Source organism: Chiloscyllium punctatum, chromosome 7 (assembly GCF_047496795.1).
Source record: "Chiloscyllium punctatum isolate Juve2018m chromosome 7, sChiPun1.3, whole genome shotgun sequence".
Taxonomy (NCBI): domain Eukaryota; kingdom Metazoa; phylum Chordata; class Chondrichthyes; order Orectolobiformes; family Hemiscylliidae; genus Chiloscyllium; species Chiloscyllium punctatum.
Window position 1 is genome coordinate 127,683,710 of NC_092745.1, and position 25,909 is coordinate 127,709,618.

Genomic DNA, 25,909 nt, shown 5'->3' on the forward strand with positions numbered 1-25,909 from the left:
CCCCACTCTCACTGTCCCCCACTCTCACTGTCCCTCACTCTCACTGCCCCCACTCTCACTGTCCCACACTCTCACTGCCCCCACTCTCACTGCCCAACACTCTCACTGCCCAACACTCTCACTGCCACACTCTCACTGCCCCCACTCTCAGTGCCAGCCACGCTCACTCCCCCCATTATCTCTCCCCCCATTCTGTCTCCACCCATTCTCACTCCCCCCCATTCTCACTGCCCCGCACTCTCACTACCATCCAATCTCATTGCCCCCCACTCGCACTCCCCCCATTCTCTCTCCCCATTCTCTCTCTCCCATTCTCCCTCCCCCATTCTCACTACCCCCACACTCACTGCCCCTACACTCACTGCCTCTCATTCTCACTCCCCCCATGATCACTGTACCGCACTCTCACTGCCCCACTCTCACTGATCCCCACTCTCACTGCCCCCACTCTCACCCTCCTACTCTCATTGGCCCCACTCTCACTGCCCCCACTCTTACTGCATCCCACTCTCACTGCCCCCCACTCCTCCACCCCCCACTCTCATGCCCCCATTCTCACTCACCCCACACTCTCTGCCCCCACTCTCATTGCCCCCACTCTCACCTCCCGCACTCTCACTCTCCCCACATTCACTGCCCCCCACTCTCACTGCCCGTGTCTCACAGCCCCACTCTCACTCCCCCCACAATCACTGACTCCACTCTCACTGCCCACATTCTCAATGCTCCCCTTTCACTCCCCCATTCTCAATGTCCCCACTCTCACTGACCCCAACTCTCACTGCCCCCCACTCTCACAGCCCCCACAATCAATGATTCCAAACTCTCACTTCCCCCACTCTCAATGCCCCCACATTTACTGCTCCCACACTCACTGTCCCCACAATCACTGCCCACACACTCTCACTCCCCACACTCTCACCACCCCACACTCTCACTCGCGCCACTCTCACTGCCACCCACTCTCACTGCTCCCAACTCTCACTGCCCCCATTCTCACTGCCCCCTCTTTCACTCCCCATTCTCACTGCCACCAACTCTCACTGCCCCCCGTTCTCCCTCCCCACTCTCTCAGCCCCTCACTCTCACTGCCCCCCACTCACACTCCCCCTCCCACACTCACAGCCCCCACAATCAATGAATCCAAACTCTCACTTTCCCCACTCTCAATGCCCCCACACTCACTGTCCCTACAATCACTGCCCACACACTCTCACTCCCCACACTCTCACTCCCCACACTCTCACGGCCCCCACTCTCAATGCCCCACACTCACTGTCCCCACTCTCACTGCCCCACCCACTCTCACTGCTCTCAACTCTCACTGCCTCCAACTCCCACTGTCCCCCACTCTCACAGTCCCCACTCTCACTGTCCCCACTCTCATTGCCCCCCACTCTCCCTCCTCCACTCTCACTGCCCCCACTCTCACAGTCCCCACTCTCACTGTCCCCACTCTCATTGCCCCCCACTCTCCCTCCCCCACTCTCACTGCCCCCCACTCTCACTGCCCCACTCTTACTCCCCCCACACTCACTGCCCCCACACTCATTGCCCCCCATTTTCACTGACCCCCATGATCACTGTCCCCCACTCTCACTGCCCCACTCTCTCACTGCCCCACTCTCACTGCCCCCACTCTCACTGCCCCACTCTCTCACTGCCCCACTCTCTCACTGCCCCACTCTCTCACTGCCCCACACTCTCACTGCCCCACACTCTCACTGCCCCACACACTCACTGCCCCACACACTCACTGCCCCACATTCTCACTACCCCCACTCTCATTGCCCCCCAATCTCACTGCCCCCACTCTTACTTCCTCCCGCTCTCACTGCCCCATACTCACTGCCCCCCACTCTCACTGCCCCACTGTTCCTGCCCCCCACAATCACTGTCCCCACTCTCACTGCCCCCATTCTCACTGCCCCCTCTTTCACTCCCTCATTCTCAATGTCCCCACTCTCACTGACCCCAACTCTCACTGCCGCCCACTCTCACTGCCCCCCACTCTCCCTCCCCCACTCTCTCAGCCCCTCAGTCTCACTGCCCCACTCTCACTGCCCCCCACTCTCACAGCCCACACAATCAATGAATCCAAACTCTCACTTCCCCCACTCTCAATGCCCCCACACTTACTGCTCCCATACTCACTGTCCCCACAATCACTGCCCACACACTCTCACCACCCCACACTCTTACTGCCCAATCTCACTGCCCCCCACTCTCACTCCCCCACTCTCACTGCTCCCCACTCTTACTCCCCCACTCTCAATCCCGCAGTCTCACTGCCCCTCACTTTCACTGACCCAAGTCTCACTGCCCCCCACTCGCACTCCCCCCGACTCTCACGACCCCACTCTCACTGCCCCCCACTCTCATTCCCCCACTCTGACTCCCCACACTCTCACTTCCCCCACTCTCACTGCCCCCACTCTCACTGACCCACACTCTCACTGCCCCACACTCTCACTGCCCCTCTCTCACTGCCCCCACTCTCACACCCCCACTCTCACTGCCCCCCACTCTCACTGCCCCCCACTCTCACTGCCCCCCACTCTCACTGCCCCCACTCTCACACCCCCACTCTCACTGCCCCCCACTCTCACTGCCCCCCACTCTCACTGCCCCCACTCTCACTGCCCCCACTCTCACTGCCCCCACTCTCACTGACCCACACTCTCACTGACCCACACTCTCACTGCCCCACACTCTCACTGCCCCTCTCTCACTGTCCCCACTCTCACATTCCCCACTCTCACACCCCCCACTCTCACTTCCCACACTCTCACTTCCCCCACTCTCATTGCCCCTCACTCTCACTGCCCCTCAGTCTGACTCCCCCACTCTCACTGCTCCCAACTCTCACTGCCCCACACTCTCACTTCCCAACACTCTCACTCCCCCCACTCTCATTGCCCCCCAAATCTCACTGCCCCCACTCTCACTGCCCCCACTCTCACTCCTCCCACTCTCACTGCCCCTCTCTCACTGTCCCCACTCTCACTCCCCCACTCTCACTGACCCCACTATCACTGCCCCCACTCTCACTGCCCCCCACTCTCACTCCCCCACTCTCATTCCCCCACTTTCACTGCTCCCCACTCTCACAGTCCCCCCCCCACACACTCCCCCCACCCTCACTCCCACCACTTTCACCGCCCCCCACTCTCACTCATCACACTCTCACTCACCACACTCTCACTCCCCACACTCTCACTCCCCACACTCTCATTGCGCCCCACTGTTCCTGCCCCCCCACAATCACTCACCCACTCTCACTGCCCCCCACTCTCCCTCCCCCACTCTCTCAGCCCCTCAGTCTCACTGCCCCACTCTCACTGCCCCCCACTCTCACAGCCCACACAATCAATGAATCCAAACTCTCACTTCCCTCACTCTCAATGCCCCCACACTTACTGCTCCCACACTCACTGTCCCCACAATCACTGCCCACACACTCTCACTCCCCACACTCTCACCACCCCACACTCTTACTGCCCAATCTCACTGCTCCCCACTCTTACTCCCCCACTCTCACTGCTCCCCACTCTTACTCCCCCACTCTCAATCCCACAGTCTCACTGCCCCCCACTGTCACTGACCCCAGTCTCACTGCCCCGCACTCTCTCTCCCCCAACTCACACTCCCCCCGACTCTCACGACCCCACTCTCACTGCCCCCACTCTCATTCCCCCACTCTGACTCCTCCCACTCTCACTGCCCCACATTCTCACTGCCCCAAACTCTCACTCCCCCCACTCTCATTGCCCGCACTCTCACTGCCCCCACTCTCACTGCCCCCCACTCTCACTGCCCCCCACTCTCACTGCCCCCACTCTCATTGACCCACACTGTCACTGCCCCCACTCTCACTGCCCCCCACTTTCACTGCTCCCCACTCTCACAGTCCCCCCCCCACACACTACCCCCACCCTCACTCCCACCACTTTCACCGCCCCTCACTCTCACTCACCACACTCTCACTCCCCACACTCTCATTGCGCCCCACTGTTCTTGCCCCCCCACAATCACTCGCCCACTCTCACTGGCCCCCACTCTCACTGCCCCACATTCTCACTGCCCCAAACTCTCACTCCCCCCACTCTCATTGCCCGCACTCTCATTGCCCCCACTCTCACTGCCCCCCACTCTCACTGGCCCCCACTCTCACTGCCCCCCACTCTCACTGACCCACACTCTCACTTCCCCCACTCTCATTGCCCCTCACTCTCACTGCCCCTCAGTCTGACTCCCCCACTCTCACTGCTCCCAACTCTCACTGCCCCACACTGTCACTTCCCAAAACTCTCACTTCCCCCACTCTCATTGCCCCCCCCCCACTCTCACTGCCCCCATTCTTACACCCCCCACTCACTGCTCCCCACTCTCACTCTCCCACTCTCACTCCCCCCACTCTCATTGCCCCCCCCACTCTCACTGCCCCCACTCTTACTCCCCCCACTCACTGCTCCCCACTCTCACTCTCCCACTCTCACTCCCCCCACTCTCATTGTCCCCCCACTCTCACTGCCCTCACTCTCACTCCCCCCACTCTCATTGTCCCCCCACTCTCACTGCCCTCACTCTCACTCCCCCCACTCTCACTGCCCCACTCTCACTCCCCCAACTCTCACTGCCCCCACTCTCCCTGCCCCCCACTCTCACTCCCCCACTCTCACTCCCCCACTTTCACTGCTCCCCACTCTCACAGTCCCCCCCCACACACACTCCCCCCACCCTCACTCCCACCACTTTCACCGCCCCCCACTCTCACTCCCCACACTCTCACTCCCCACACACTCATTGCGCCCTACTGTTACTGCCCCCCACAATCACTCGCCCACTCTCACTGCCCCCCACTCTCCCTCCCCTACTCTCTCAGCCCCTCAGTCTCACTGCCCCACTCTCGCTGCCCCCCACTCTCACAGCCCACACAATCAATGAATCCAAACTCTCACTTCCCTCACTCTCAATGCCCCCACACTTACTGCTCCCACACTCACTGTCCCCACAATCACTCCCCCACTCCCCACACTCTCACCACCCCACACTCTTACTGCCCAATCTCACTGCCACCCACTCTCACTCCCCCACTCTCACTGCTCCCCACTCTTACTCCCCCACTCTCAATCCCGCAGTCTCACTGCCCCCCACATTCACTGACCCCAGTCTCACTGCCCCCCACTCTCTCTCCCCCCACTCGCACTCCCCCTGACTCTCACGACCCCACTCTCACTGCCCCCACTCTCATTCCCCCACTCTGACTCCACCCACTCTGACTCCCCCCACTCTCACTCCCCCACATTCTCACTGCCCCAAACTCTCACTCCCCCCATTCTCATTGCCTGCACTCTCACTGCCCCCACTCTCACTCCCCCCACTCTCACTGCCCCCAACTCTCACTGCCCCCACTCTCATTGACCCACACTGTCACTGAACCCACTCTCACTGCACCCACACTCTCACCCCCCCCACTCTCACTGCCCCACTCTCACTGTCTCCACTCTCACTGCCCCAACTCTCACTGCCCCCAACTCTCACTGCCCCCAACTCTCACTGCCCCACACTCTCACTTACCCACACTCTCACTTCCCCACACTCTCACTTCCCCACACTCTCACTGCCCCCCCACTCTCACTGCCCCCACTCTCATTGACCCACCCTCTCACTGCCCCCAACTCTCACTGCCCCACACTCTCACTTCCCCACACTCTCACTTCCCCCCCACTCTCACTGCTCCCCACTCTCACTCTCCCACTCTCACTCCCCCCACTCTCATTGTCCCCCCACTCTCACTGCCCTCACTCTCACCCCCCCCCCACTCTCACTGCCCCACTCTCACTCCCCCACTCTCACTGCCCCAACTCTCACTGCCCCCACACTCACTGCCCCCCAATCTCACTCCTCCACTCTCATTCCCCACTTTCACTGCTCCCCACTCTCACAGACCCCCCCCACACACACTCCCCCCACCCTCACTCCCACCACTTTCACCACCCCCCACTCTCACTCCCCACACTCTCACTCCCCACACTCTCATTGCGCCCCACTGTTACTGCCCCCCACAATCACTCACCCACTCTCACTGCCCCCCACTCTCACTGACCCATACCTCACTGCCCACACTCTCACTCCCTCACTCTCACTGCCCCCCGCACACCCCCACTCTCACTGCCCCTCTCTCCCACTGCCCCCACTCTCACTGCCCCCCACTCTCCCTCCTCCACTCTCACTTCCCCCACTCTCACTGCCCCACTTTCATTGCCCCCCACTCTCACTGCCCCCCACTCTCACTCCCCCCACTCTCATTGCCCCCTACTCTCACTCCCCCACTCTCACTCCCCCAATCGCACTGTCCCCCACTCTCACTGCCCCACACCCTCACTGCCCCTCACACTCAATACCCCAACTCTCACTTTACCCCACTCTCACTTCCCCCAATCTCACTTCCCCCACTCTCACTGCCCCACTCTCACTGCCCCAACTCTCACTGCCCCCCCACTCTCACTGCCACGACTCTCACTCCCCCACACTCATTGCTCCCCAGTCTCACTTCCCCCCACTCTCACTCCCCCACTCTCTCTCCCCCACTCTCACTGCCCCCCACTCTGACTGCCCCCCACTCTGACTGCCCCCAACTCTGACTGCCCCCAACTCTCACTGCCCCACTCTCTCACTGCCCCACACTCTTACTGCCCCCAACTCTTACTGCCCCACACTCTCACTGCCCCCCACTCTCACTGACCCCCACTCTCACTGACCCCCACTCTCACTGACCCCCACTCTCACTGACCCCCACTCTCACTTCCTTCTTTCATTGTTGCTGCTGAAAAATGGATGAAGAATAAAGTGAAAAGGAGAATGAAAAAGCGATAGAAGTGTACTCCCAGCCTGCAGCTCTGGAGTGGACCCTGCCATCACCACCTTCTTGGAGATTCTCAATATCCGCAGGAACTCTGTCTCCACTGCTGTCTGTGGCAAGGAGTTCCAGAGACTCACTACCCTCTAACAGAAGGAAATCCTTCTCATATCCGTCATAAAGTGGCACCATTTTATTATAAGTAGGATAGGTTCAGAACAGACTTCCTTCCCAAATGGACATTAGTGAAGCAGATAATGTTTTACAACAAATGATAGTCATTGTATGATTTCTATTACACCACCTTTCTATTGGATTCACATTTCACCATTTGCCATGGAGGGATTTGTGCACATGACCCCCAGGACATGACTCTGACGTTCTGGATCAGATGTCTAATGACATTACCACTAAACTACCATCTCCCCCTTCAATTCTTGATCCACACAATGACTGCTACTCCACAGTTTACATTCGCAGTATACTAGGAGAGGCAATGGCAGTGATAGCATGCATCAAAATCTATAATACAGGGTCAGTGAAGAAGGGTTGCAGCCTGAATTCCTGACTTTCCTGCTTCTCGGATGCTGTCTGACCTGTTGTGTTTTCCCAGCTCCACACCTACTGGCTCTGACGTCCAGCATCTGCAGTCCTGACTGTCTCTGATTCCTCCTCAGGTCTGCTTTAAATCTGGAACCCCTCGTCCTAAGACTAAGTTTACAACAGTTTGGGAATCTTGTTGGGTTGCAACACGAATTTCAAGATTCCTCAGAAGAAGCTTGGGGCAATCTCATATTCTGAGTAAAAGCCTACCTTAACCAGTACATGTGAAGAAAGAGCTTAAACAGTGATTGATTGTTTTGGAATCTTTTCAAACAAAATTGATTTGTTTTTGGAGATAAGGGCATCACTGGCATTTATTGCCCATCACTAAGTGCCATTTGATCCAACTAGTTAGTGTCATTTGAGGTGGCAGTTACTATTTACCACATTGTTATGGCTATGAGGTTTCATGTAAGCCAGACCACATAAGGACAGCACTAGCTGAAGGGTATTAGTGAACCAGATGAGTTTTTGTAACAACCAGCAGTGGTCACAATTAAGCCAGTTTATAATCCCAAATTTTCATTGATTCTAATTTCATCATCGACTATGATGGGAATCAAACACACACCCTTAGCCTGGATCTCTGCATTATTATGACTGTGTCTATTTTGATTTGATTTATTATTGTCATGTAGTGATACTCAGTAAAAAGTATTGTTTTGTGTGCTATCCAGACAGACGAAACCTTACGTAAGTATATCAGGGTAATAGAACAGAATGCAGAATATGCTGTTACAGCCACAGAGAAGTTGCAGATAATGATCGTGATTTGGAGATGGCATTGTTGGCCTGGAGTGTACAAAGTTAAAAATCACACAACACCAGGTTATAGTCCAACAGGTTGATTTGGAAGCACTAGCTTTCGGAGCGCTGCTCCTTCATCACAACCACCTGATGAAGGAGCAGTGCTCCGAAAACTAGTGCTTCCAAATCAACCTGTTGGACTATAACCTGGTGTTGTGTGTGATTTTTAACTTCAGACAAAGATCAAATCTAATATATGAGAGGTCCATTTAGAAGTCTGATAACAGCAGGAAAGAAGCTATTTTTAAATCTGTCGGTATGTGTTTTCAATTTTTGTACCTTCTGCCCAAAAGAAGAGGGTGGGAGAGGGTATAACCAGGGTGGGAGAGGTTTTTAATTATGTTGGCTGCTTTGTGTAGACTGAGTCAATGGAAGGAAGGATGTTTTTCACGATGGACTGGGCTGCGTTCACAATTCTCGATAGTTCCTTGCAGTCTTGGGCACAGTAATTGCCTTACCATGCTGTTCTGTACCTGGATAGGATGCTTTCTATGATGCATCCATAAATATTGGTGTGAGTTGTTGTGGACATGCGGAATTTCCTTAGCTTCTTGAAGAAGTCGAGGCATTGGGTGTGCTTTCTTGGCAGTAGCATCGACCCGGCTGGATCAGGATAGATCCTTCCTTCCTCTCGCTGATGCTCTCGATTTTCAGTAAAGTGTAAATAAAGTAGACCAGTGCATTTTTGGTTTGTTACAGAATAACATTCTCCATACACTTCCAAAGTAAAGTGTTATAACCAGAGCCCACAAAGGGGTGGCATGGTGACTCAGTGGTTAGCACTGCAGCCTCACAGCACCAGCGTCCCAGGTTCGATTCCAGCCTCAGGCGACTGTCTGTGTGGAGTTTGCACATTCTCCCCCATGTCTGCGTGGGTTTCCTCTGGTTTCTTCCCACAATCCAAAGATGTGTAGGTCAGGTGAATTGGCCGCACTAAATTGCCCGTAGTACTGGGTGCATTAGTCAGAGGGAAGTGGGTCTGGGTGGGTAACTCTTCGGAGGGCCAGTGTGGTTGGGCTGAAGAGCCTGTTTCCACATTGTAGGGAATCTAATCTTAAAAAAACGTTGTGATAACCTACTAGGGCTCCCAGCAGGAAAGCTCGTGGGTGAGGACGGATGAAATGGCTCCCTTTCTCCACTTACCCACCCTCTCGCCTGGTTATCTCAGAACGGATTCCTGACTATTATGGAGACCTTCTCCCAGGCAAAATGTTTCAAAGGAACCAGCTTATTTTGGGTTGCTTGAGTCAACAAAAGAATGAGTTCATTTGTTAACGAAACGTAAGAAGAACAAAACAAATGGACAAACGGATCGGCAAAGAGGAGACGATCCAGAAAAAGGTAAACATTAAAAGCTGAGCAGGACAGTCTCTGCGTAATTACCCAGAAAGCATAGACTGCAGAATGTTAATAGGTAAGTCATTGATTCTTGGTCTGGCAGGTTGGTTGAATTTGTTTTCACCTGTTTCTTTTCCACTTGTTCACGAACTGGCATTTAATGCTCAGTGTGAGTATACAATGCAGGGGTGACTAGTGGATGATTCTTTTAACTGGCAACTCCACAGCAAACTAACATCCAAATCCAGGCTAAGACACCTTAGCCTACTAATACAAACAACTGGCTCAGCTCACCAGCACTTGATCTCTTACCAGTGTGCACAGAGTGGGATTGAACCGTCTTCTTTAACTTCTGCTCTTGTTTATTCTTGAAACTTGAAACAGAACATGCCTCTTGCCTGAATGGAAAACACCTAATGCTGGAGATCATAGGCAGCATCCATGGAGAGAAGGCAAGCTCACATTTCAAGCCTTTCACTGTCGTTTCTCCCATCCTGTTCAGTCAGAGGTAACACCAGGATATTACAAATTTAAAAATCACACAACACCAGGTTATAGTCCAACAGGGTTATTTGGAAGCACTAGCTTTCGGAGCACTGCTCCTTCATCAGGTGGTTGTGTGATGAAGGAGGGCGCTCCGAAAACTAGTGTGCTTCCAATTAAACCTGTTGGACTATAACCTGGTGTGATGTGATTTTTCTCTTAATCTCCTTAGTATGCAAAATGCTGATCTACCACTGCCTTGAATGTGATCAACGATTGAGCATTTTCAGCAGTCTAGAGAACTCAGATCACTTCAAAATCCTCTGAGGGAAGAGATGACTCTTTATCTCTGTGGTCAAAGGAAGTTGACACTTTTATCATGATTTTGGATCATAATCCTGAATCCCTGTGGATGTATTCAGTTTTAATTCCAACATGAGGACTGGTATGGACAAAATGACTCAAGATATAAATCCTGTTGCTGTCTGAGGAGAGACCCCTGGAATGTCACACCTATGGGGCGTTGAGAGAGCTTCAACAGGTTGGATTAAAGAGGGAGAAACGCATTACAAAGCAAACTGTAATATCCTGATTTGGAGATGCTGGTGTTGGACTTGGGTTAAGGGTTACAAGGATAATGTGGGAAGGTGGAATTTGTGGCCTAAGGGTCAATTGTGCCTCTAAACTGACAACAGCTACTGGCCATGTCCATGAAGGGCTATGTCAACATGATGTCAAATCGCTTGAGACGAAGAACTGACGGCAAGAAATGTAGGTAAAAATGAGAACTGCAGATGCTGGAAACCTGAGTCTGAATTAGAGTGGTGCTGGAAAATCACACCAGTTCAGACAGCATCCGAGGAGCAGGGAAATCGACGTTTTGGGCAAAAGCCCTTCATCAGGAATAGAGGCAGGGTGCTTACAGGGTGGAGAGATAAATGGTGGGGGGGGGAGGTGGGGAGAAAGTAGCATAGAGTCTTGTCGAGAGAGGAGGTGAACTTCTTCAAGGCAGGCATCCTTGCAAGAGGATTCGCAACAAGAAATGTAACGAAATTGCAGGAGCTATGTGTTCAGCCTTCATGTATTTTGAGCTTTTAGAAACTCACACCAATGTACCTTCAGAACTGAGTCATATGGTCAAAAGTCACATGACACCAGTTTATAATCCAATTGGTTTATTTGACTCTGCGAAGGGGCAGCATTCTGAAAGCTTGTGATTTCAAATAAACCGATTGAACTATAACCTGGTGTCATGTGAATTCCTGACCAAGGGCTTTTGCCCAAATCGTCGATTCTCCTGCTCCTTGGATGCTGCCTGACCTGCTGTGCTTTTCCAGCACCACACTCTCGACTCTGAATTCTGATCTTGTCCACCTCAGTCCAACACTGGCATCTCCACACCATAGAGTCATACAGCACAGGATAGGCCCTTCAGCCCAACTTGTCCACGCCGACCAGGTTTCCTAGCCTAATCCAGTCCCATTTGTCAGCATTTGGCCCATATCCCTCTAAATCCTTTCTATTCATGTACCCATCCAGATGCCTTGTAAATGCTGTAATTGTACTCGCCTCCACCATTCCTTCTGACAGATAATTCCACACACGCACCACTGTCTGCATGGAAAAGCTGCCCCTTAGGTCCCTTTTAAATCATTCCCTTCTCACCTTAAACCTTTGCCCTCTAGATTTGGAATCCTCTACCCCTGGCAATTCGCCCTATCCGTGCCCCTCATGATTTTATAAACCTCTATAAGGTTTTTTAGATTAGATTACTTACAGTATGGAAACAGGCCCTTCGGCCCAACAAGTCCACACTGCCCCGCCAAAGCGCAACCCACCCATACCCCTACATCTACCCCTTGCCTAACTCTACGGGCAATTTATCATGGCCAATTCACCTGACCTGCACATCTTTTGGAGTGTGGGAGGAAACCGGAGCACCCGAAGGAAACCCACGCAGACACGGGGAGAATGTGCAAACTCCACACAGTCAGTCGCCTGAGGCGGGGATTGAATCCGGGTCTCTGGCGCTGTGAGGCAGCAGTGCTAACCACTGTGCCACCGTGCCGCCCACAAAGGTTAGCCTTCTATACTCCAGGGAAGAAAGTTCCAGACTATCCAGCCTCTACTTATAACTCCAACCTTCTGATCTTGGTAACATCCTTGTACTTCTTTTTGCACCTGGGGTGAAAATCCACTATGATCTCTTTGAATGACCTCATCTTGCTCTTGTCTGTTGTGTTCACATGAGGCTAATCTGTTCTCACTCCCCCGTCTGCAAGCTGTACTCTTAAATAATCCTCAATCCTTTTCAGAATGCTTTCTAATTGTCTTTGAAAAGAATTTGCAGCCTCTGATTCAGCAGCACTTTCTGGCAGGAAATTATTGCAGAGACCTGTGTGCAGAGATGTCTCTCTACCCTTCCGTTAATTATTTCAGTGCATCCAGCCCTCCCATCATCAGCTTGTTGACAGGTTCATCTTCCAAGTGGAATTCTCAGAGATTTCTTACAGGCCTGAGAAAGCACTAGATAATGAAAGGGAGGCAATAGTTCAGTGACATTATCGCTGGACGTTAATCTAGAGACTCAGAATATGTTTTGGGGATGTGAGCTCAAACTGTGCCAAGGCAGATGGTGGAATTTGAATTCAATAAATGTCTGGAATTAAGGGTTTAATGATGACGGTGAATCAATTGTTGGGAAAAAAACCCATCTGATTCACTAATCCTTCCTCTTGTATGGCCTACAAGTGACTCCAGACCCACAGCAATGTGGTTGACTTTTAACTGGCTTGGGAAATTCAGGATGGATAATAAGTACTGACCAGGCCAGCGACAACCTCATCCCTTGACGGGTTTGGAGGAATATGGGCCTGGTGCTGGCAAGTAGGACTAGATTGGGTTGGGTTATCTGGACGGCAAGGACGGGTTGGACGGAAGGGTCTGTTTCCATGCTGCACATGTCTATGACTCTATGATTCTATATGATTTGACTTTTCACTGTAGAAACTTCATAGAATCACCTCAGTGTGTAATATACACATACAGTTAACAATGCTGCTGTTGAAGGAGAATGGACCATTGTCTAGTTTATAAGCATTTCACTATTGCAACATGTTATGAAGGTGTGTGTGTATACAGTACCTTTAAGAGAGTTAAAAGCTAGCAAGTGTTCGGAAAAGAAACAATGTAACATTTCCTCCAGCTACTGTGGTAGCTGGTTACCTGGAAACAACAAAACAGATTCGAATTAGGCCAATCAGTTTAAATTATATCCTGAAAAATACCAAACTCCAATCCAGTTTGAATTGAATATATTGACAATCTTAAAAGCCAATGACACATTCTGATGCTTTGGGGGTATAAGATCAGCAGAAAATTGAACAGTTGGGAGGAGAACTGCCAAGCCACTAGCATGTAAAGATTGTCTGAAAAAATAGCTCTCTTAAAGGTGCCTTTATCGATCAATAACCTGTGAAGCACTATCCCAAGAAGAAAAAATTACTGAAAGCTGCCTGGTTCTGACATAAGAAGATTTGTTTTGTAAATCGTAATTGGGGGGTTTATCGGACTAGTATTGTAGAAGGGAATGTAAAAGATAGGTTTGAGGAAGGAGTTGTAAATAGTAGTTAGTTAATTATTCTCTGTTATACTTTAAGAAATAAAGTTGTTCATTTTTACTTTAAGTAGTTCTTGGCCTATCAAATTTTTCCAGATTACTGCACAGGATAAATCTTTTCTGTGTTGCTGGTTTTAAACCAAGCAGAAGGGTTTACCCTGTGTCATAATAAACATTATTGCCTGGAGCAGGCTCGTGTCTGTTTTGGTCTGAACCAGTGAGATGGGCATTGGGTACTCCCATGGCACTTAAAAACTATCCATAGGACCAGAGAACCACAGAAATGACACAGCACAAAGGGAGGCTATTCAGCATCTTGTCCATGGTGACTCAAAGACATCCCAATGACCTTTCTAATCCCATCCTCCTGCACACAGCCCTGAGCCCTGCACTACAGCACTTAAGGTGCAAATCCAGGAACGTTTTTTAAAGAGTTTAAGGACCCTGTTTCCACTCAGGCAATAAATTCCAGGCACCACCAACCTCTGCGTTTAAAAAAAAGCTTTTTTCTCACATCCCCTCCAAACCTTCTGCCACTGAGCTGGAATCTATGACCCCAAGCTTTTAAATTCACTGCCAAGGGAGACGGGTTCCTCTTGTCTGCTCTGTCTCTACCCCTCACAGTTTTGTATACCTCAATCACGGCAACCCTCAGCCTTCTTTGCTCCAAGGAAAACAATACCAATCTGTCCAATCTCTCAACATTCCCAACATTCCCAGCATTCCAAGGGAGGTAGTGACATGGTGATTAGATCAGAGGGATGCTGGAAAAGGACAGCAGGTCAGGCAGCATCTGAGGAGCAGGAAAATCGACGTTTTGGGCAAAACCCCTTCATCAGGAATGGAGGCAGGAAGCCTCCAGGGCGGAGAGATAAATGGGGGTGGAGGGGGAGGGTGGGGCTGGTGAGAAGGTAGCAAAGAGTATAATAGGTGAATGGAGGTGATAGATCAGAGGGGAGGGTGGGGAAGGCAGCAAAGAGTACAATAGGTGGATGGGGGTTAGGATGAAGGTGATAGGTCAGAGAGGAGGGTGGAGTGAATAGGTTGGAAGGGAGATTGGCAGATAGGACAGGTCATGAAGACAATGCTGAGCTGCATTGTCAAATTAACAGCCCAGAACCCAAAGCAATCTAGATTCATATCCCACAAATTTATATCCAACGGCCTACTGCTGACCATGAAACCCATCTGGTTCTCTGATGCCCCTCAGGGAAAGAAATCTGCCATTCTCACCTGGTCTGGCCTACATGCAACTCCAAACCTCACAGTGATCTTTCGTCAGAGTTGAGTTTTAAGTGCCCTCTGGGCAATTAGGGATGAGCAGTAAGTCCTGGCCTAACTAGCGATGCCCACAACCTGTCAATGAATGAAGGAAAAGGGCCTTCTCTCTGGAGAATTGACTGATCAGATACTTGACAGGACATCTATAAGCAAGGAGTCATGCAGTTCTCTTTGAAGATTGATGGCAGTAGCATTAGAAAACCATTATAGCCCAGTAAGCTGAGCTATTAATCATCAGGCAGATGCAATGTTCAGCAATAACTGCAAATATCATACGATTTCACACTTGGAGCTTTTCTATTATATTGAGAACTTCACAAACAGTTCTATAAACGTTACACGATCAGGAGTCTGTGTCCAAATGCAGCAAGACCTGGACAATCTCAATGACATAAAGGTGTAAACATCATCTCATTTTTTCAAAACCAAAGGGACTGTAGATTATGTAAATGAGATAGGAGAACGGAAATCGCTGGATAGGCTCAACTGATCTGGCAGCATCTATAAACAGAAATCAGAGTTAACTTTTCGGGTTGAGTGGCACTTCTGAAGAAGGCTCCAGTAGACTCAAATCCAGGCCACATCGTGGTAAACCTTTTCTGTACCTTCTCCAAAGCTGCTACATCAAGAGGCTGGTGTTGTGTTTCTTGAGTGTTGTTGGAACTGCACTCAGCCAGGTGAGTGTGGAGTATTCCATCACTCTCCTGACTTGTTCCTGGTTCATGGTGGAATTGGGAGGCAGGAGGTGATTACTCAGAATTACAAAATCACAAAATTATTAAAGAAGGAGCAGAACATTCATGCAAAAGGAGGCCATTTGACGCATGGGGCAGTTTTCTCTGGAGCATTGGACCTTACAGAGGTTTATAAAATCCTGAGGGGCATGATAGGGTGAATATACAAGGTCTTCTCCCTGGAGGATGTGGGATGGGGATGGGGTAGAGTCCAGAACTATAGGGCATAGGTTTAGGGTGAGAGGGGTAAGTTTTAAAAGGGACCTAAGAGTCGACTTTTTCATGCAAAAGGTAGTGTGTGTGTTTAGAATGAGCTACCAGAGGAAGTGGTGGAGGCTGGTGCAATTATGACATTTAAAAGGCATCTGGATGGGTACATGAACAGGAAGAGTTGACAGGGATATGGGCCAAATGATGGCAAATGGGACTAGATTAGGTTAGGATACCTGTTCAACATGGACGATTTGGACCAAAGGGTCTGTTTCCGTGCTGTACATCTCGATGACTCTATGATCCATTATGCGAAAGTGAGGACTGCAGATGCTGGAGGTCAGAGTCAAGATTAGAGTGGTGCTAGAAAAGCACAGCAGGTCAGGCAGCATCCAAGGAGCAGGAATGCCTGATGAAGGGTTCCTGTCCAAAATGTTGATTTTCCTGCTCCTTGGATGCTGCCTGACCTGCTGTGCTTTTCCAGCAACACTCTAATCTTGTCTCTATGACCCATTATGTCTGCCATGGATCTCTGAGCCCTTTAATCCAGTGACAATCTTGGCCTTTTTTTCCCCATAATCCTGTACATTATTCCTATTTAAATCGTCATCGCTCTTGAATGTCTTGGTTGACCCTGCCTCCAGCATACTTCCAGGCCATCGTAGACAATTACTGCTCGCTGAGTGAAAATTGATTTTCTTACCTCAGATCTGTTTATTTTAACCTCTGAATCTTGAAACCTTTATGGGTGGGGACAGTTTCTCTCAGTCCAGGCCTCTCTTGATTGTGAAAACGTCTATAAATTTCCTCTTGGCCTTCACATCTCCAAGCAAAACAGCCCCAACTTCTCCAATTTTAGTTTTTAACCAAAGTTTCTCAACGCTAGAATTATTCTCCCAAATCTCTTCTGCATTCCCTTCAATCCTTTCACATGTCTCCTGTAGTGTGGGACCCACCGCTGCACACGATCCTCCAACTGAGACTTTTCAAAAAGTCATTCATGGGATGAGGGCATCGCTAATTGCCCAGAAAGCAGTTAAGAAACAATTACATTGCTGAGGGTCTGGGGTCATGTGTGGGCCAGACCAGGTAACGATGACAATTTCCCTCCCTGACGGGCATTAGTGAACCAAATGGGTTTTCCCGACAATTATTGTTTGTATAGCATCAGTTTCCTGGTCATAATTAGATTCATAATTCCCGAGTTTCAGTTCTTAAATTCAAATTGCACCATCTGCCACTGCGGGATTTGAACCCATGTCCCCAGGACATTGCTTGGGTCTCTGGATTAACCTGGAGACAGTGAGGTCTGCAGATGCTGGAGATCAGAGTTGACAGTGCGTTGCTGGAAAAGCACAGCAAGTCAGGCAGCATCCGAGGAGCAGGAAAATCGATTTTTCGGGCCAGAAACCTGGGCTTGGGTTGAAACATCAATTTTCCTGCTCTTCAGATGCTGCCTGACCTGCTGTGCTTTTCCAGCAACACACTCTCATCTCTGGATTAACAGTCCAGTGATTATGTCTCTAGGCCATTGCCTCTCCTATTCAGCTCACCTCTTCTATAACTTAATCATAAGCTCCTCCTTTTGTACTCTATGCCCCTATTTTTGAAGCCAAGAACTGTATACTTTATTAAAAGCTCTCTTTACTCATCATGTTACTTCTTATGACTTCCAGATCTCTCTGCTCCTTGACACCCTTTAAAAAAGTTTTATACTGTCTCTCCATGTCTTTGTATCAAAGTGCATCAACCTATACTACTCCACATTCAACTTCATCTGCCATCTATCCACCCAACTCACCCATATATTAATGTCCTTGAAATTCTACACTGTCTGCCTCATAGATTCCAATGTGTCACTTATTTCAGAATCAGTAGACTCAGATCTGCTCTAGTAGCCTTGAAGACTACAGCTCAGCCTATTTACCAGAACTAGAGGAAGGACAGAGTCTTAACAAGAAGAAGCACTCATACTGCATAACAAGGTATAGTTTATTGTATAATAGCAATAAGTACAATTGACATTAATTGACTGGGCATAATTATAGTTATCAGAAGCCAGGTATGTCTCGTTTCCATCAGGACAATATGTAAGACTGACAAGTACTCCTAAACAATTAATGCCCCATCAGCATGAATACATTCCAAATTATACCTTACGATTGAAATTTGGTAACTTACCCTGCATGCACCTGGCAGAGCTGAGGCATATTCCAACAATGTAAAGCATGCTTTGAAGCAATGCAAATTTGTTGCCTCCTTCTGGAAATGGGAGGAGTTTCCCTATCCTCCATTCATTATCTTCCTGATTCACTGCAGGCCCCTTTAGTTTCTGTCATTCTTCTGCCACTGTTCTGCTATTCTCACATTCTGATCATTCAATCTGCTCTCTCAACATCCTCTCTCCCCCAGCATTCCACCCACCCACCCCCAATGTTGCATAAATGCTGTACCCTACGCACTTCACAGCAATTCTGATGAAGACTCATCTAGACTTGAAACATTAGCTTGCTCTCTTTCCAAGGATGCTGCCTGACCTGCTGTGATTTCTAACATCTTTTGTTTTCAGTACAGATTCTAGCATTGTCAGTAATTTGCCATCGCCCCAGTTTCCATTCAGTGTATGCAGGATAGCCTTTTGTGCGCATTCTGTTGTTGGGAATATCAAATTGGCTCCAATTGAGTGAATTCGTACTTTTTAGACTCCACTGTAAAATTAAGTTTTAAGAATGTGCTGCCTGCAATTGTAATTCTTGAAATTCAATATAATGTTATTTCATGTGACAAAAAGTGTATTTCAAGTTCCGCAGAAAGTCATTATTAAACGCAAAGAATGAGGCACACACAGGGGAAGTGTCAATTGCACCCCATTGTGAAAAGGTGCTGAATTAAAGAGTTGATGCACTTGAAGAGATCCAGTCACTCTGATGCATAATTGTTGTCAAGGGAACTACAAGATTCAGAAAAGTGGCAATTTTAAGTCCTTGTAATGTGATTTTCAGAAGGGGGCTCTGACACTGTAAAATATTGGTTGCGACGTTTTGAGATGCAAGGATTCAGGCACTCAACATGTCAGTCTTGATGAGGGGTTTTGCTGCTTCCTCTTTGCCAAAGTTCATCGCTCTCCACGGTGTGTGGGGGTCGGGTGGTGGGGGCAATGCTTTGTTTGCAAGTTCCTTTCCCTTTTCCCTGTAGCTGCAGGGAAGGGTCATTACAATTTCTAGACCATTGATAGATTTAATTCCGTCATAGGAGTCTCAGGATGTCAAATGAGGGAAATCTTTCTTTAACTCATCATTTCGGAAGTTAAAAATAGAAGAAAATAGGCTCAGCTTTCACTTTTTGGACTCTGATGTCAGGGTAATAGCTGACCTCCATTGTATTTGACAGTCCACATCTTAAACTGGATCTTATGCATTGGGAGAGGCTGAATAAGCTGGGGCTGTACTCCCTGGAGTGTCAGAGGCTGAGGGGTGACCTTACGGATGTTGATAAAATCATGAGGGGCTTAGATAGGATGAGGCCTTTTCCCCAGGGTGGGGGGAGTCCAAAACTAGAGGGCATAGGTTTGGGGTGAGAGGAGAAAGATTTAAAAAGGACCTGAGGGGTAATTTTCTCAAGCAGAGGGCGGTGCGTGTATGGAATGAGCTGCCAGAGGAAGTGGTGGAGGAGGTGGTTACAATTACAGCGTTTAAAAGGCATCTGGATGGGTATATGAATAGGAAGAGTTTAGAGTGATATGGGCCAAGTGCTGGCAAATGGGACCAGATTAATTTCGGATATCTGGATGGCATGAATGAGTCGGACCGAAGGGTCTTTTTCTGTGCTTACATCTCTATGGCTCCACATGTTGAGCTTTTTGGAGGGTTTTTCACCACATAGACTGAGTGAAATTTCTCTCCAATTCATACCCATCTCATTAACTACCTACCCCATTGCTATGGTATCCCTTGCACTCGATTCTAGCCCCTTCTTATCCCACGCAGTCCTTTAAACTTTCACTACTGCCGGGATATCACCAATCAGACCGACGTACTTGGCACTGTTGTGATCTTTAAAAGTATGTTGTGCTCCCAGAAAAGCACCATCCACCTGGAGCTGCCCTGTACAGGGTGGGGTCCCTGAGGTTTGCCCCAGGCAGACAAGGTAAATTTGGTGGCTCGCCTTGTGAGCAGGAATTTGGAAGTACACCAAATTTGACAGAATCATGGCTGATCCGACATTCCTGACATCCACTTCATAGAATCCCTACAGTGTGAAAACAGGCCCTTTGGCCCGACAAGTCCACACTGACCTTCTGAAGAGTAACCCACCTAGGCCCATGCCCCCTATCCTGTTACTCTATGTTTCCCTTGACTAATGCATCTAACCTAGACATCCCTGGACACTATTGGGAATTTAGAATGGCCAATCCACACTAACCCTAACCTGCACATCTTTGGAGTGTGGGAGGAAACTGGAGCTCCTGGAGAAAGCCCATGCAGACATGGCCTGGGGTGGGGGATGTGCAAACTCCACACAGTCACCTGAGGCTGGAATTGAACCCATTCCCCTGGCGCTGTGACGCAGCAGTGCTAACCACTGAGCCACCCATGCCACCCTTGAGTGCCACTGAGCCACTTTGCTGCGCTTTCCCTGTAACTTTTGATCAAGAGTCTATCTATCTCAGCCTTAAATATACAAAATATACACAATAGACAATAGATAATAGACAACAGACAATAGGTGCAGGGGTAGGCCATTCTGCCCTCCGAGCCAGCACCACCATTCAATATGATCATGGCTGATCATCCTTAATCAGTATCCTGTTCCTGCCTTATCCCCATAACCCTTGATTCCACTATCCTTAAGAGCTCTATCCAACTCTTTCTTAAACGAATCCAGAGACTGAGCCTCCACTGCCTTCTCGGGAAGAGCATTCCACACACCCACCACTCTCTGGGTGAAGAAGCTTCTCCTCAACTCTGTTCTAAGTGGCCTACCCCTTATTTTTAAGCTGCGTCCTCTGGTTCAGGACTCACCCATCAGCGGAAACATGCTTCCTGCCTCCAGAGTGTCCAATCCTTTAATAATCTTATACATCTCAATCAGATCCCCTCTCAGTCTTCTAAACTCAAGGGTATACAAGCCCAGTTGCTCCAGTCTTTCAGCGTAAGGTAATCCCGCCATTCCAGGAATTGATCTCGTGAACCTACGCTGCACTCCCTCAATAGCCAGAATGTCTTTCCTCAAATTTGGAGACCAGAACTGCACACAATACTCCATGTGTGGTCTCACCAGGGCCCTGTACAGCTGCAGAAGGACCTCTTTGCTTCTATACTCAATCCCTCTTGTTATGAACGCCAGAATGCTATTAGCTTTCTTCACTACCTGCTGTACCTGCATGCTTGCTTTCATTGACTGGTGTACAAGAACACCCAGATCTCTTTGTACTGCCCCCATACATAACTGAACTCCATTTAGGGAGTAATCTGCCTTCCTGTTCTTGCCACCAAAGTGAATAACCACACATTTATCCACATTAAACTGCATCTGCCATGCATCCATCCACTCAACTAGCCTGTCCAGGTCACACTGTATTCTCCTAACATCCTCCTAACATTTGGAGGTGGCTGAAATGACGGCGGATGATATACTGTACGTGGAGGTTGGTGGGGTGGTAGGTGAGGACCAGTGGGGTTCTGTCCTGGTGGGGGTTGGAGGGGCGGGGCTCAAGAGCGGAGGAGCGGGAAGTGGAAGAGATGCGGTGGAGGGCATCATCGACCACGTCTGGTGGGAAATTACCGCCGTCATCCGCCGTCATTTCCGCCACCTCCAAACGGACCCCACCACCAGGGAAATATATTTCCCTTCCCTCCCCTATCAACGTTCCGAAAAGACCACTCCCTCCGTGACTCCCTCGTCAGGTCCACACCCCCCACCAACCCAACCTCCACTCCCGGCACCTTCCCCTGCAACCACAAGAAATGCAAAACTTGCGCCCACACCTCCCCCCTCACTTCCCTCCAAGGCCCCAAGGGATCCTTCCATATCCGCCACAAATTCACCTGCACCTCCACACACATCATCTATTGCATCCGCTGCACCCGATGTGGCCTCCTCTATATTGGGGAGACAGGCCGCCTACTTGCGGAACGTTTCAGAGAACACCTCTGGGACACCCGGACCAACCAACCCAACCACCCCATAGCTCAACACTTCAACCCCCCCTCCCACTCCACCAAGGACATGCAGGTCCTTGGACTCCTCCATCGCCAGACCATAGCAACATGACGGTTGGAGGAAGAGCACCTCATCTTCCACCTAGGAACCCTCCAACCACAAGGGATGAACTCAGATTTCTCCAATTTCCTTATTTCCCCTCTCCCCACCTTGTCTCAGTCAAATCCCTCGAACTCAGCACCGCCTTCCTAACCTGCAATCTTCTTCCTGACCACTCCGCCCCCACCCCACTCCGGTCTATCACCCTCACCTTAACCTCCTTCCACCTATCGCATTTCCAACGCCCTTCCCCCAAGTCCCTCCTCCCTACCTTTTATCTTAGCCTGCTGGACTCACTTTCCTCATTCCTGAAGAAGGGCTTATGCCCGAAACGTCGATTCTCCTGCTCCTTGGATGCTGCCTGACCTGCTGCGCTTTTCCAGCAATACATTTTCAGCTCTGATCTCCAGCATCTGCAGTCCTCACTTTCTCCCCTAATTCCATGTACCCTAATTTTGCTCACTAACCTCCTATGTGGGACTTTATCAAAGGCTTTCTGAAAGCCCAGGTACACTACATCCACTGGATCTCCCTCGTCAGAGGATCTAACTTCAGAGTTAGATCCTCAAAGATTCCAGAAGATTAGTCAAGCATGATTTCCCCTTCATAAATCCATGCAGACTCTGACCTATCCTGTTACTGCTATCTAGATGTGTCATAATTTTGTCCTTTATAATTGACTCCAGCATTTTTCCCACCACTGAGGTCAGACTAACTGGTCTATAATTATCTTTTTTTCTCTCTTCCTCCTTTCTTAAAAAGTGGGACAACATTAGCCACCCTCCAATCCGCAGGAACTGATCCTAAATCTGTAGAATATTGGGAAATGATCACCAACACATCCATAATTTCTGGAGCCACCTCCTTCAGTACCCTGGGATGTAGACCATCAGGCCCCGGGAACTGATCAACCTTCAGACCTAACAGTCTCTCCAACACCATTTCCTGCCTAATATAAATTCCCTTCAGTTCAGGTCCTTCAGCCACAATTACACTGAACATGAGGCGCATGTGGCTGGTGTTTATGGAGGATTCCAGGGCATTGAGTAAATTCAAGAAGGAGATAGACAAATTTTAATTGGTGATGGGTTAAAAGGTTATGGAGAGCAGGCAGGAAAGTGGATTTAAGGTCAAGATGAGTTCAGCCAGGATCGTATTGAATAATATAATAGGCTCGAGGGGCTGAATAGACTACTTGGCTCTTACGTTCTTACAACATCAGAAATTCTGTGGAAGCAACTTTACATCTCCCACTTCAGCGCTGGCATTAACAACTGCAAACATGATTGATAAATGCAAGGTTAATCTGTCCATTGATGGCTCATCTTTTCCATCAGGCATTTGATTAATCTTTGCAACCTTGACTGTAATCTCTTCACAGTCAATTTTTCTTCCTAATTGGCTTATTTTGTTCAGATGGTTTCTCTACTGTTTTATGAGTCTTAGCTAGTCTCTGACAGAAAACAGACTGACCTCAGAGCAATCAAGGTTCACCAATGAAGACATAAATACTTTTGAAATCATAAACAACCCTCAGTGTGATAAAAATGCCAACCTTGTGTCAAAAAGTTACTTGGTGAAAGGTTTTTCAAGTGGTCTTTTATTATTATATGTTTTGCAAGAGTTCTGGGCAAGGTCATCATTTATTGTCAGCTAATAGTCGCCCTTGAGAAGTTGGTGGTGAGCAACGCCCTGAACTACTGCATCCACATGTTGTAGGGACACCTGCAGTACTGTTACGAAGAGAACTCCAAAACTTTGACTCAGCATCATTGAAAGCATAACTGTATAGTTCCAAATGTAGTTGCTGGGTGACTTGGGCATATGATGGCCAAATGCACTTGATGCCCTCATGTTAAAGTTAATGCCTTTGTCATGGAAGGTATACATCATTGCAGGTTTGGAAAGTACTCCTAGTAAATCCTGGGTGTGTTGCTCCAGTGCATTTTGTAGATGGGACACACTCTCAGCGATTGTTTAAGTTGCTGGATGTAGCATCAGTCAAAATGGACAGTTTTGCTCACATGTGTTAACCGTTTACTCACTGCACAGTGTGGGGATTTTACAAGATCCACAGCAGCAACCCACCAAGTCTCCTCTGACAGCACCTTCCAAACTTGCAACTTCCAACACAGAGCAGGCGTATTGGAATGACCACTGGCAAGTTTCCCTTCAAATCACACACCACCCTGACTTGGAATTATGTTGCAGTCACTTTTACTTGTTGCTGGATAAATAACATGGAGTCTGACTAAAATATTTTATAATCTGGTTTGGGACGAGTCATGTTTCATTCAAAGTAAGCAGAGATCCCAGGTAATGAATAAGAGAATATAAAGATACAATAGTAGCATCCCTACCTTTGAGCCGGAAGTCCGGTGTTCAAGTCTCACTTGGTCCAGAGGTATGTCAAAATGTCTCTGAACAAGTTTTTTTAGAAAGAGAAAATAAAGAGAATAAAGCCAATTTAGGACAAATTAAACTTTCCCATACACAATTCGAAAAGTAAAATAATTTACAATTTCCAATTTAAACTAAAATACCTGGAATTAACACGAGGTAAATATGAATCAATTGTGTTCAAAGACATCGTAAACTGCACGTTAAATGATAGATACAATCAAGACAAATCCTTCAAATTTCTTTGCAATACATCAAGACAAAAGCTATTACTGTGGATCACTAAAAGTCTTTAAAACTCTGCTTTCCAAGGGATTCTAACTCTTTATTTGTGAAGATCTACTCTTGAATCTCTGTCAAGGTTGCTGTAACACGGAGAGCCCCTCTGTCTACTCACCTCCCTATTGCTTTTCCTGGGAGTGCAGGTTCCTGAATTTCTAAGGCTGTGCTCCAGCATAAGCACCTGGCACAATTTCAGTTCTTTCTCAGATGGCTCGCTTCACAAAGCTGGCATTGCCCTCAGCTCTCTCTAAACCTCAAAGGTGCACCAGGCAAGTACTGATTGTGGGGTTCCTCCATGCTTACTCTCAGCAATTAAATGGCTCCAGCTTCTTCAAATCAATAATTTCTCACCTCCCAACTTCTCAATCTGTTCTCCAAAGACTGCATCCTACCAGGTATTATAAGGCACCTTATCACTGACACAATTTCAGTTTTGCTGCTGTTCTGAGCAGAACCATATCACACACAGACTGGCTTCCAATCTTAAATGCATAGAATCAACCAACAAATAGATTTCTGCAAAATGGTATCGTCTTTTCTGACTCACAGAGTCGTAAAGTCATAGAGTTGTACAGTTTGGAAACAAACACTTCAATCCAACTCATCCAGGCCAACCAGATATCCCAAATTAATCCAGTCCCATTTGCCAGCATTTGGCCCATATCCTTCTAAAACATTTTTACTCATGTACCTGTCCAGATGCATTTTAAATGTTGTAATTGTATGAGCTTCCTCTGGCAGCATATTCCATACATGCACCAATCACTGAGTGAATGAATTGCCCCTCAGGTCCCTTTTAAATCTTTTCTCACTCACCTTAAGCCTGTGCCCTTTAGCTTTGGACTCCCCTACCCTAGGAAAAAGACCTTGGCTATTCACCCTGTCCATGGCTCTCATGATTTCATAAACCTCTATAAGGTCACCCCTCAGCCTTCAACACTGCAGGGAAAAGCATTATTATTGACTTAAACAAACCTGAACTAAATCCTGAATGATTTACTGGAAATTTCATGACAATTTCTGTCCTTG

At 48.7% G+C, this 25,909-nt stretch overlaps 1 long non-coding RNA gene across 1 annotated transcript in view; it reads right to left on the bottom strand.

The window, feature by feature from the left end:
* LOC140479488 (uncharacterized) overlaps positions 1-25,640 on the bottom strand; it is a 56,842-nt gene extending 31,202 nt beyond the window's left edge. Inside the window, exons 1-2 of the long non-coding RNA XR_011961060.1 lie at positions 25,572-25,640; positions 24,559-24,618 (exon numbers count right to left, since the gene is read on the bottom strand). This is a non-coding gene — a long non-coding RNA (uncharacterized lncRNA). The remainder of the gene's footprint in view (positions 1-24,558; positions 24,619-25,571) is intronic.
* Positions 25,641-25,909: the final 269 nt, after the last annotated feature.